The sequence below is a fragment of the Octodon degus genome, unplaced genomic scaffold (assembly GCF_000260255.1).
Source record: "Octodon degus isolate 3935 unplaced genomic scaffold, OctDeg1.0 scaffold00307, whole genome shotgun sequence".
Classification (NCBI taxonomy): domain Eukaryota; kingdom Metazoa; phylum Chordata; class Mammalia; order Rodentia; family Octodontidae; genus Octodon; species Octodon degus.
Window position 1 is genome coordinate 1,439,913 of NW_004524883.1, and position 12,065 is coordinate 1,451,977.

Below are 12,065 nucleotides of genomic sequence, written 5' to 3' on the forward strand. Positions count from 1 at the left end.
CTTTACTCTTTCAAGTTCTTCTACTAGTGAGACAATATGATGTGTGCATATGCAGGTCTTTTTTATTTCACTGATTTGTATGGTCTGTAGTAAAACCCATTTATCTACAAAAGCCTTGAGTTTATCTTTTTTTTTTTTGTTGCTGAGTAATACTCTATTATGTAAAAATATGATATCTTTTTCATCGATTTCTCAGTTAATGGGCTTTCGTGTTGCTTCTAAGATTTAGCTATGACAAATGATACTGAAATAACCATAGGAGTACATGTCACAGTGGGTTGAAGGACAAAGGATGTTGAACATTCATATATTTATTTGCCATTTGCTCTTCTATGTTTTTGACATGTATATTCATCTCAGGCATTCATTTTATGATTGGGTCTTTGAATTTCAGGGGCCTGATTTTTAAAAAATTCCTTATATGTGTTAGATTGAAGGCCTTTATCAGAATGGTCACTGAGTATAATTTTTTTCCAGGTCATGAGTTTTCTTTTTACTCCATTGGTCGATTCTTTTGATGTGCACAAAATTAAAAAACATGAGATCTCAGCTGTTAATTTTTAGAAGTATTTCCAGTGAAGTTTGCGTTTTGTTCATTAACTCCCCCATATACCACTATGTTTTCAAGGTTTGTACCTCCTTTCTCTTCTAGTAGATTTAATGTTCCTATTTTAGTATTAAAATATTGCACCAATTTTGACTTTAGTTTTGTACATGGTGATAGGTATCAGTGTAATTTTATCCTTTGACATGTGGAAAGCCAATTTTTCTAACACCCTTCATTAAAGAGGCTATTTTTCCCATGAATATGTTTGTCATCTTTGTCAAAGATAAGGTGATTTAATATGCTAGTAGTTGTGTCCATATCATCTTATAGGTTACATTGATCCTCAGCTGTATTTTGTGTCAGTACTATGATTTTATCATAGTAAATTTGCAGTATAATTTACAGTCAAGGATTGTGATGTCTCATGTTCTTTGTTTTCCATGACTGTTTTTGCTATTCTAAGTCTCTCCTGTTCCCAGATGAATTTTTGGAAAGTTTTGTCTAGATCTCTGCAGTATTCTAATGATCTTTTAATTGGGATTGCATTGAATGTGTATAATAATTTTGGGAGTATGTCCATTTTGTCAATGTTGCTTCTTCCTATCCAGGAGCAAGGTATGACTTTTCTGAAATCGTCTTTAATCACTTTATCCAGAGTAGTATAATTTTTACTGTATAAATCTTTTACTTCCTTTGTGAAATTGATTTCTAAGTATTTGATTTTTTTTGGAAGTTATTGTAAAATATGTGGCTTCCTTAATTTCTCTTCTAGTGTATTCACTGTTGTGTACAAAACTGCTATTTAGAGTATTGACTCTGCATCTGGATGCACTATGGAATTTGTATTCCATAGCAGATAGCAGCACTCAAATGGGTTCAATTTATCCTACTAAGAGCTCTAGTCTAGCCTTTAATCCACCTTAGAGATAATAGATATTAAGGAAGAGTCAATTCTACATGATCCTCCTTGAGATGCTTCATTCCTCACTCCTTTCCAACCCTTGTTGGATCTTTTATCTCCTCTCCTTCTCCACCCTTGTTAAGATGTAACCATTCACTCCTTCTTCACCCTTGTTAAGATGTTGTAAACATAAAGGAGATAAGAGAAAAAGAGAATTATTTACAAAGAAGAACAAGCCTATGACTTTTTGAGTCAACTATCAAAGCATTCCACCCTGAATGCCATGGAAACCAAGAACGTATTTAAGTAGATACAAACAAAGAACAAGGCCTGATGTGTATCTGATCTGAAAGGATCTGGGAAGCAGGTTCAGGTAACAGAACATTTATTATCTGTAAAAAGGAAGCATCTGGTGGCTAGTCTGATTACTAAAGCTCTGTTAGTTCCTAATCTTTGGTCTGATGTGGAAATAACTGTCACTGTGTCAAATCCACAAGTCTCTTGGTGGAGGTTTTGGGGCCATTTACATAGAGTATCATACTATGTGGAAATAATGATAATTTCATTTCTTCCTTTGCAGTTATTGTTACTTTTATTTCTCTCTCTTGCCTAATTGCTCTGACTAATGTTTCCAGTGCTATATTGAATAGGAGTGGTGACAGTGGACATCCTTGTCTTGTTCCTGATTTTTTTTAAATTAAGTAAATTTTATTTTAAAGAAATTTTATGTGATTTAATTAGGGTCACTTTAATGAGGCTGTCTTCAGTGTAGCCCGGTGGTCTTATATCCAATTTCATCCAACAATACATGTTTGAGCTTAGAATTTGAATTGTACATAGTATTGGTATTTTGGCACATGACCTAGATTCTGTATCATCCCTTAACCTTTCATTTCTCGTACTGAAAGTCAGCATTTTTCAGTCAGTATTAAGCAAAATGTTACAGGCCTCATTGTCACCACTGTAAATATTTACCATGATGGAAGCATGACCTGTGTCTCAATTTTAGCCACATTGACCATTTCTGGACACCAAACAACAGTGCTCATTCTAATCCAGAAGGAGGCTTCTTGTTCCTGATTTTAAAGTAAAGGTTTTGAGTTTTTATTCATTTAGTATGATTGTTCATAGATGACTTTGATCAGGTTGATATATATATGCCATCTATGCCAAGTTTATGTAGAGCTTTTATCTTGAATGAGTGTTAGACTTTGTTAAAATTTTTTCTGCGTCTATTGAGGTGATCATGTGATCTTTTGTTTTTGACTCCGTTGATGTGGTATACATTACATTTATTAATTTGGTCATGATATGTAATCTTGATGATTTACTGATTTCTGTTTGCTAGTATTTTATTGAGAACTTTTGCATCCATATTCATTAATGAGATTTGCCTGTATTTCTGTTTTGTTTGGGTCTTTCTGTGGTTTTTGTATCAGAGAAATCTTTGCCTCCAGGAATGATTTGGGATAATTGCTTTCCTTTTAAATTCATTGAAGATTTTCAGAAGAGTTGGCATTAAATTTTCCCTAAATGTGTTTTAGAATTAAACTTTGAATGCATCAGATTCCGTGGGTTTTTTTTTTTTTTTGTTGTTGTTGGTAGGTTTTTTGTGTTTTTCAATTTCATTCAATAACAATAGGTCATTCTTTTTTAATATCTTCTAGATTCAGCTTTGGCATTTCATATGCATCTAGAAAACCATCTGTATCTTCAGTATTTTCCATTCTATGAAAGTTAATATTTTGGAACTAGGTATTGATAATCTTCTGAATTTCTATAGAATCTGTATTGTTTCCTTCTTTTCATTGTTTATTGTATATATTTGAAAGTTTTTCTTTTGTCTTAGAAAAGGTTGGTTGTGGATTTATTAATTTTATTTATTGTGTCAAGGAAGAAACTCATCAATTCCTTAATTATTTGTATTTTTTCCATGTCCCCATTGCATTTTTTTTTTGCTGTGATCTTTGTAATTTCTTGTCTTCTTTGGGCTTTGGGCTTGACTTGCTGTTCTTATGAGTTTGGGAGGGGATATGATTGTTTATTTGGGCTCATGCTGTTTTGTTAGTGCAAGATTTTATCACTATAAATGTCCTCAATACAGTTTTTATTGCATCTCATATGTTTTGGCCAGTTGTATATGCATTTTCATTTGAGTATAGATATTGTTCAAGTTGTTCTTTCATTTCATCTATAACCCACTGATTTTCCAGGAGGATGTTTTTTAATTCATATGTGTTTATCGAGATTTTGTTGTTTCTCTTGTCACTAATTTACAGATTCATTGCATTATGTTTAGGTAATATGCCTAGAATAAATTCAATTCCTCAGCATTTAGTTAGGCATGCTCTCTGCCAGTTTATGGTATATTTTGAAGACTGTTTTATGTGCAGCTGCAAAGAATGTGTATTCTGATATTGTTGGGAGAATTACTTGGCAAAGGTCTATAAAGTCAATTTCTTTAGAAGTTAGGTTTAGTTACTTGATTTGTTTGCTGATTTTTTTTGAATTGATCTACTTCTTTCTGTCAATGGGATGGCAAAGACCCCATTCCAATTATGTCATGCTCGTTTGATTTTTCTTATTTATTAAAGTTTGTCTTATACAATTGAGTTGTCCTTCATTGTGTACATATATATTTATGATTGTTATCATATACTCTTAGAGTTTTCACCTAACAAGTATGTTGTGATCTTTTTTTAAAATCTGTTTTAATTGTTTGAGGTTGAAATTGTCAGCAACAGAATAGCTACCTCTGCTTTTTTCTGTGTTCCTTTTGAAAAGAACATTGTTTTCCATCCTTTGACTTTCTGTGAATTTCTTTTGAGTTTGATGTGTTTCCTGTATACAACAGATTGTTGGATTTTGTTTCTTAGTCTACTCTGCCAGTCTGTTTCTTTCGATTATTGAATTGAGACCTTATTTGTTGATGAGTATAAGTGATATGTATTGGCTTAACTTTGTATTATTGTTTGTGTGTAGTTGTCCTCAAAAGCCTCATTCAGTCATGGGAACACTTCTAGAGTTTGTGATTAAGCCATAATCCACTGGGATTATGAGTGTGAATGTTGCTGGGATTATGGGTGTGAGTAGTACACCCAGCCTGGGGTGAATAACCTGAATGCAAACTAAGGACATCTTGTTCTCTGTTGCCATTGTTTCTGATACTTCTTTTTGCTCTCTGCTCTTTGCCTCTGCCATAAAATATTGTTCTGTGCCATGTGCTACTCTACCTTGGAGCCATCTGGGTATGGATGAAACCTCCACTCATTGTGAGCTTGTTGTATGTTATAGGTTGGTGCCGAAAGAAATGACAAGAAGACCTGATGAATGTAGCTTCAGAGGTCTCACTGAGATTAGTCTCTCTCCAAGTGAGCCCAGAGCCTCAGAAGCATCTCACATTTATTGAGGGCTAAAGGCAGACTAAGGAATGTGCATAATTACTTAAGTGAATACAAACTACTATCTCTATTGACTTCCACCATTTGCCTAACACTAGGCTCACACAAATGCTAGCTGATAACATCCCAAGCAAAGGATCAAAGGACAAGGCACCTACAGGAGAAGCTGTTATCTGCAGCCTTGAAACCCAGCTTTCCAGGAATTTGCAAACAGATGGCAGCTTTCCTCAGGCTCTGTTTATTGTTCCCTGCTCTCTTGGGACATCAGGCTTTTGTCTTAAATCTATATTTCTATATTTCCCCACTTTTGTTTTTATGCTGAAAGTTTTTGCAGCATCAGGGCGAGAACTGCAGATTTTTGGTCCATTGCTTGTTGCTGGACTAGAACTCATCCTCATCGCCAGATGAAGCAGGATATACAGATAGTACAGAGACAACATAGGCAAATTACTACTACACTTCCACTAAACCATGGAGTAACATGGAAAGGATTAAGGTTTTCAATGCCATTTGAGATGCTTTGTAACAGATCAGTGCCAGACAATTCTGACAATTGTTTTACAAAAGTATTATCAACATGTTGCTGAAGAGACAGGATCTCAGAGGTAATATTACCATGATGCAATAGATGTCTTTTTACATTTTCCCATGGGAAATGGGTCTGATTCCATGGAGTTGGAGTTATACAGAATGAAGAGGTATTCCAATCACATTTTAAATGAAGTTGACATTGTAGATTAACAATTTGATCTCCTAGCATAGCAACAGCTTGCTCTAAATCATTTATCTTAGCATTTAACTCTGAATCTATGTGTCCTTGAGAAGTCCATAATTGTTCTGAGTCTTTACACTACTGCTGCACAAGATGAACAGTTTGTACACCTTGGCTCAATGCTACTCTGGCTGTAGCAGCTGTGGCTGTGATGGCTATTATTCCTAAAATTATGGCTATCACGAGTTCAATCATTCTTTTTGTTCTCTTTTTTAACACCTCCAGCAAATGTTGGAATAGCATCATGGAAGGGGAATCTTGCCACGGGTGTTGTAATTGTACAGGAAGCCAAATTCCAATCCTTGCCCTGAGAATATAAATGCTATCCCTGGAAAAATGCTAATAGAAGAATTTAGACATGTATATAAAGAACAATTGTGACATAGTTAGAAGGGTTCCAATGACTATATCCTGCAAGCAACAAGTAGGGGAGGTGAACACATGCTGTGCAAAATGCATTGTGTTCCTTTTAAATTTTAGATTTAAATTCTAGAAGGATTGATTCCTCCATATATAACCTTTGCATGCTGGCATATGATTTAATGAAGTAACCAATTTCCAAAGATGATGTTGAATTGGTCACCCAGAAATGTGAGGGACATTAGGTGACATTCCTCCTCCATACCACATTATTGAATCATTGGCATTTTTAGTGCTAGTATAGATCTCATCACTACCTTTCTGTTTCCATTTCAACTCCTTCCCTTCTGTCATCCAGGCAGAGCCATAAGGGCTCCAATCTATGATGCTTCCATAGGGAAGTATTAACCAACACCTAGGCTGCTTCTTCTCTACAGACTTCCCAATGTGTCCAATTACTGAGATAAGCAACACTGGTATTCTGGCAGAGTGGCAGATCTGGCGGTGAAAATTTTACATCAGCAGCTATATCTTTAAAAATTTTTCCTTGGAGAAGAAAAAGTCCCTTTTTTCCTCCCTTACCCCAAGTATTATTATTTACTATAGATAACCAGACTTGTGTGCTTGCTTTTAAGCAATGAGCTCCATTCCCAATACAAATAGGCCAGCCTTCTACTCCAATCTCATAAAATGGAATTTTGGTTCCTTCTTCTGCTGGCACTGCTGGTCCCTGGGCATCATAAGGGCCAGGAAGCCAGGAACTTTCATTAACATATATGGGTATAGTAGCATCCCACCAGTGAACTCCTTTACTGAGCGGTGGATTTGGAATGTAAGCTCAATAATAAATTACATTTAACACTTACAGGAAGCAACAACAAAGCCACCATAGGAAGAAACAAGTTGATACTATTTTTCTCTCAAAATATTTATTTTTGCTCATTTTCTAGGTTTTGTCAAGTTGGCACCAAATCACTTCTCCAGTATTTTTTTTTTTTGTCCAATGACAGTCTGCAGCATAAGATCTGTCTGGCAGTTATTACTTTTTAAAAATTTAATGTAAATAAGGCTTTTTGTACCATTAACTTAGGTATATTCATATGTAGTCCCATACTATTCTCCCTTTTTTGTTTAATAAGCATTTTAAGCTTCCATTAACTCATTTTATAATTGCTCATGGATATTTTAATATTTAAGTCCCTATAGAATGTTAACACATTCTTACATATTTTTACACAGACATTTAGAAATCAAAACCATGTACAACATTGTACTAAGAGAATTTTGATGATATTTTGTGATATACTTTAAATATTTCTTGTTTTGTTTTGACATAACACTTTTAACCAATCATCTCTATTTAATACACAATTTTTTTATCTAATTAGTCAAACAAATTAGATGTCTCACAAGTTTTTTGTAAAAGGCAGAATTTTGAATTTGAGAAAAAGTCTTGTCCCAATAAACAAACTTTGTTTCACATTTTGAAAGAATTGTACACCTGGAATCATAAATACACTTAATATACCATGGGATTAACAATAGTGAATTACCATACTCATATGAAGACCTTTGTTTCTTAATTGAGTTTTGTACCAAAACCGTCTTTAAAGAGATAACCTTATTGTAACATTTTTTTGGAAAAACTTTATCTTTTAACTAATTACCTATTATTTATTGAGGGTGTCTCCTAAGAGACTATTGAGATTATTGGGAGCTCCTCATTAATGAAAAAAAAGTTGGCCACACCTCTTATTTATCAATTGAACTCCTCTCTGATAATTTTTTTCACTCTAAGGAATTTTTGTTTAATTAGCTTAATCTTTTGATGTATTGTGTATAAATCAATTTTAATGTCACTTTGACTATCTGGTAATTTAGGAAAAAGCATGCTTTTAATTCTATATCTCAAATTCTATTTGGAACAAATCATCAAAAAAAAAAAAAGGAAAAAAAAAAAGAAAAAGGAAGGAACAGCTGTTCATTGAAAGACGTACAAACACATAGAAACACAGACACATAAACCCCTTAAAAAGTCAAGTGTCCTCAAATATTTGGCCAAATTAAATGATAGCAACTATATTACCAGCTTTAGAAATTTTATAAGTAGACTAGTCAGATTTTATTATTTGTCAATTATTAGAGATCTCTTATTAGAAAAACTTAGAAGGAATGAAAGCTTTCAACTATAATTAATATGTATATTATGTATTTTTGTTTTTTGTCACCTATTTAGACATTAGATTATTATTTAGCCAGTTTCTTGAATAGGCCCCAGTTTGGATATAGCCTGGTCACTGTTAACTTTTTCTTTAGATCTGGCTTCATGGTACAGCCTGACAGTCCACTCTGGTACCCAAATAGGTCAGTTAGCATCCTCTGGAAAAACAAAAGCACACCCTTTGCCCTAGGTTAGTTGTGGACTGAGTCCCTTTTTGTTATCCAGTATAGAGATCTCTCCAAAGGACCCTTTTTTGCCTTTTTTTTCTTTCCTGGTTTTTCTGTTGCTGTAAAAGTATAAAAATTTAATAGTATATATTGACAAGTGAAGATGTTAGGATTGACTTCACTTTGCTTTAACAGAATTTTGATCATAAGTGGCCTTTGGAGGCCACCATTAGGCCTTTTATTATTTAAATGAATGTCAAATCAAATGGCTGTTTAAAACCCATGGCTTTTACACATTATTTTCAATCTTTAGATTTGTTTGTAAAATATCAAAGCCCTATTTTAATGCCATGTTTAATTTAGGACAGTAAAACAAGCAATCAAACTTATTAGGAATTAAAAGAATTTTAAGTGGTCTTTTAAAATATGTGGGGCAGTGAACTTTCACCTTAATAGCTATTCTATCTGGAAGCCAACCATATTTGTATTTGAAGAGCAATTAAATTTTTTTTTTTTTGGTGGAACCAGGGATTGAACTTAGGCCCTTGCACTTGCCAGGGAAGTACTTATTCTACTGAGCTATCTCCCTGGCCTAAAAAGTCTTTTTTAAAAATTTTTTTTAACCCACAATTTTTTTCCTTCATCATTTTTATTTTATTTTTTTCCATAATTTTATTGACAAACAAATAGCAATGAGACAGTTTCAAATCAAATTGTTAGGATATTTTCAATAATTAACACATTGCATACATTCTTCCAGTGGTAAATTAGATGCAGATATGACATCCTATTTACAAACACCATTAGAACAAATCACTCTATTCATTAAGAGAATATAACTATATATCTAACCTAACCACTTTGAATACACAGACACAAAATGGACATTCATCTGTATACCCTTTTTTTGTTAAGTTCTGTTACTTGAATATGATAGGTATGTAAACTCAGAAAATTCTCACATTTATTGATGGCTAAAAGCAGGGTAAAGAATGCACATGATTAACACAATTAGTCTTGTGTAAACCCTAAAAGTATTCAGCAATGTTCCAGGGGAATGTTCATGGAACAGACATGGTGGCTTCAGGAATATTCTGTTATCTTCCAGAGCAGCTTGCCAGTGTTACAAGTGAGAGCATCTGTTTCCTTAGGCTCTGTTCCTTTGTTCTTTGCTCCTTCAGTACAGCAAGCTTTTGGCTTATATTTCCACACTTTGTGCTCTCTTTTGACAATGATCTTCAGAGCACTGGTTTGCTGGTCATGAATTTCTTCAGTTGTTCTTTGTCAGGGAAGTGTTGTACTGTTCCACTGATTTTGCAATACAGTTTTGTGGGTTACATCAAGCTAGGTTGAAGATTATTTTCTTGCTGGACTTTAAATACCTCACTCCAAACTCTCTTTGATTTAATGGTCTGTGTGGAGGAGTCTACTGTGATTCTGATGGGATTTCTGTTATATGTTATTTGTTTCTCTAGCCACTTTTAATATTCTGCTCCCATGTTGAATTTTTAGAATGTTGGATAGTTTATGCCTTGGTGTAGATTTATTTTCATCCTGGTTATTTGGTTATGCTTCATAGTTGATTTTTTTATTATTTGTATGTCAAATTCTTCATACATGCTTGGGAAATTTTCTGCCATTTCTTCTGTGAATGGCATTTCTATGGTTTTGTGCTATCTCCATCTTTCTCACTTTCTCCAATCAATCTTAAATTGCTTTTCTTGGTTCACCTTGTCACAGTTCTTTTGATTTTTAAAGGCCTCTTGCTTTTTACAATATATGTTTGTGTCTATGACCATTAGCTGCAATTTTGTTTCCTAGATATTCCGTCTTGGCCTTCCTTCAATATTTTGCATGTCCTTTCAGTGGATCTTCTAATCCCCTGAATTTGTGTTTGTATCTGTGAAGGAAATGTGTTGCATTTCTTTGCTACATTGGGCATTCATGTATCCATCATTTTCCTGAATTTGTTCTTTTTCTTTTTAAATCTCTCTCTGTTTTAGTGACTGTCATCACTTCGTCTTGCATCTTACAGATTACTTATTCTATAGTATCTTCCCATTGTTCTTTCACTTCTTTTACTGTCATTTCAGAAAGTTCCAGTGGCTGGCTTCTAATTCCCCTTTCCTCTGTGCTCTGGGCCATTCTTGAGTGTGCTAGCCCTTTGAAATTAAATTTTTCTTTTTTATCTTGTCACTGTATTTTCTCTTTTTGTTTTGTTTTCTGTACTGATGTTTGTAGATTTCTTAGAGTACATAATTTTATCATTGGTAGTGAGCTCCTACCTCAGTGGAGGGGAGCAAGGCAGGGCTCACCAGGCCATTTAGTTGTGTGGGGCTCAGCTTGTCTTTTGTGACAGTAGGGTGGCAGACCTAAGCTTGAAAGTGTATCATGATGGAGGCAGGGCAGTATTGGACTCACCAATGCTTCCTCAGTGGTTTGGGGCACTACATCTCAGTGAGGCTTCTGCAATGGTGGGGCTGGTGGGGCAGAGCTCATCAGGGCCCCAAAGCTGTCTGGGGCTCAGATTACCTACTGCTTATGGGATATCAAATAAATTTTGAGTTTTAATTCTATAATAACTAAAGATGTGGAACATTTATTTATGTACTTAGTGATCATTTGTACATTTTGTGAGAAGCATCTGTTCAGTTCTCCTGTCACTTAACAACCTTATTTTTCTCTGAGTCTGGGTCTTGCTACATAGCTCACAATAGCTTTGAATGTGCTTTCACCCTAGACTGGCCTTGAAGTTGTAGTGACCCTCTTCACTCAGTGTCATGAATGTTGGAATTAAAAGAGTACACTGTCCTGGACATATTCTCTAGTATTAAGTTTTGGTGACTTTACTTGAATGTGAAGCCCCTCAGGGAAAAGTAGCTGGACAAGGTTTTATCCCCAGATTGCATGGACCTTTAATTTTCACTGTTCTGCTCCTTGATGTACAAAAACTTTTAAACCAATGCTATCTTGTCAGCACTGTCACTTCCTGCAACAGTAGTAGGCAGCTGGCACTCGGTAAAGATTTTCCAGTTTGTCTGGAGGCTGGTTTTATTTAGACTGAGGAAGGGGAGGTCATAAAAATGTGGCTGTCTTACTCATGTTTACAAAATGCAGACATCATAATGAAATGCACTTGAACACTCTCATTCATTCTTCACCTACACATCTTCCCTGTGTAGATCATCTGACACAAACTGAGTATAAGAAGATCCATGTTTATGCAGTGTTCAAGCAAATGTTGATCAATTTGGACTAAATTAATTAATGGTGCTTTATTCTCCAAAGAGAATCCTACCAACTAACTGCTAGTTTGTAGGGTAATAATATCATTAAGGTTCTTTTCTGGAGGGTTAACAACTTAAGACTGCAGACATAAAATTTAGAGCAAAAGAAGGGCTATAAGGATAGCCAACATTTTGGCCCTAGCCCTTCAAGGTCATGAGGACTTAGGACATAAGAGAACCTATAATGTAACATCCTGTAAATCACTTGTTGTTGGGGGCCGCGCCCAAGCCATGTTATTAAGATGGCGCCCATTTCCTGCTTCCTGACTGCTATACTTTGTAAACAGCCTTCCTTGTTATCAACCTTGCCCAGCTACTGGTGACATCAACCTATCCCCTGTCTGAATCTGCCTTGCCCTGATTGGTTTACGTGTTACATATATACTCACGCCTCCCTGATCCGGAGGAA

General features: G+C 34.9%; 1 protein-coding gene and 1 non-coding gene across 2 annotated transcripts in view; both read right to left on the reverse strand.

The window, feature by feature from the left end:
• Positions 1–12,065, reverse strand: part of LOC101569458 — a 53,478-nt gene that overhangs the window by 23,495 nt on the left and 17,918 nt on the right. The window lies entirely within an intron of this gene.
• Positions 2,384–2,516, reverse strand: LOC111814400. Its single transcript, XR_002819404.1, has one exon. It is a non-coding gene; the product is annotated as a small nucleolar RNA SNORA1 (small nucleolar RNA).